This window comes from Callospermophilus lateralis, unplaced genomic scaffold (assembly GCF_048772815.1).
Source record: "Callospermophilus lateralis isolate mCalLat2 unplaced genomic scaffold, mCalLat2.hap1 Scaffold_11018, whole genome shotgun sequence".
Taxonomy (NCBI): Eukaryota; Metazoa; Chordata; class Mammalia; order Rodentia; family Sciuridae; genus Callospermophilus; species Callospermophilus lateralis.
In genome coordinates, this window is record NW_027511265.1 from 25,001 (window position 1) to 26,848 (window position 1,848).

Below are 1,848 nucleotides of genomic sequence, written 5' to 3' on the forward strand. Positions count from 1 at the left end.
GCACAACCGACCCCGACCCCTCCCCGCACGCCCGCAGCGAGGCGGGGCGGACCCCTCTCTCTCCGCCCGCCCGACGGAACCCGGGCGGCAGACCGCGGAGCCGGCGAGAGGGAGGGCACGCGGACCGAACAGCCTCGCCCCCCACGGTGGCGGAGCAGACACCCGGCAGTCGGGCGCACGAGGGTCGGCCCGGGCGCGGGACCGAGGGAGAACCCCGACGGCCACGGCCGCGGCGGCCACCGCGGGAAACCCACGCGGCGCGGCGTGCACGGGAGCGAGACGGGGGCGCGCCCGGGGCGGGCCGTGACCCACCCCGGACGGTACCGCCCGAACCGCACACGCCATCACGCGCGCGCGAGGACGAGGGGAGGGAGCGCCAGAGACGCACGACTCCCCACGAACCCAACGGTGGCACAAGAGCCGCCCCGCGGACCAGGCCGCCGCGCTCGCGCGGACGGGGACGGGGGTGCGAGTGGTTCGGGGCGATGCCCTTCCCCACCTCCCCTGCCCCGCCCGGGGAACGGCGCGGCGGCGCGACCGGGGAACGACTCACCGCGACCGGACCAGGTCGTGGCCGGACACGCGCACCCGAGCGGCACAACCCTCGCGCGGCACCGAGCGGGTGACCGGCGCCCCGCGGGGGCGGGGGTGGCAGACCCGTCGTCCCCCACACCCAAGCGCCGGCACACGACGACGCCGTCGCCAGCGGACAAGCGGCGGTGGCGGCCAGGAGACGGGGGCCGCGGCGGGCCCCCCGTGGGAGCGAACTCGCGAAGGGGCGAGAGAGCGGGCGGGCCAAGGCCCGAAGAGACCAGACGGGGACGGGCCGGCCGCCCGAGGAGGCGGCGGCTGCAGCCGGCGTGGGGAGCGGCGCGCGCCAGAAGGGCGGCGGGAAACGGGAGAGGGCACCTGCCGACCCGCGGAGGAGCCCCGCCCGGAGAGAGCTGGCCGAGCCGCGCGGGCGCACCGGCCGGACAAACCCAGGGCGGCACGCGGTGTATCACCGCCAGCGCGCACACCAGGCGCACGGGCGGTCCCGCGTGGCCCCGGACGAGCCGCCGGCCGGGTTCCCTTCATCAGCCAACCTCCCGGGAGGGCCCTCGCGGGGGACAGGGCCCCACCGCCCCACCGCCGTCGCAAGAGGCGGGGAAGCCCCCGAACCCTCAACCCGCACACCGTGACGAGCATCCCCAACGACAACCGCCCGACCAGCGTGCCCACCGCCACACCCGGTACACGCCCGGGAGGGGGCGGCAGCGCGGCCGCGACCGGCCAGCCGGGGGGAGGCCCGGCGGAGGCGAGGAGGGGGCCACAACCCCGCCCGGATGGAGGGCGCGCCGGAGGCGGCGAGGGGCAAAGAAACGCGGAAAGGAAACCGGGGAGAAGACCTCGGGCACAGAGTCGGGCCGCCAGGAAAACAAGCGGGATCCCACCGCCACACGCGAGGGCGGTCCCGCACCGCCTGCGACGCCAACCCGGCCTCCGGCCCCACCCCCGGAACCTCCCACGAGACCCGCCGCCCCGCCACCACAGGGTGGCCCTCCACGCGACGAGACGCGCGCCTGGCCTCCAAACGCCAGCATGCAACGCCACAACCTCGGGCCAGACGAGTCCCACGACCTGGGCCTCTCCAGCTCCAGGGTCCACTCGCTCACCACACCGCCCGCGGAACGCTCCCAGGGGGGCCGCGGCGGCCGCGCCCCGGGCCAGCGCACACGCACGCAGGTCGCCCGCCGGCTCGGGACCGGGAGCGGGCAGAGGGACACTCGCAGCGGGCGCGGGGGAAAGAGGGACGCGGCCCCTCAACCCCCGGCCGCGCGAACAGCGCCCCACCGCCACCGCGCATAC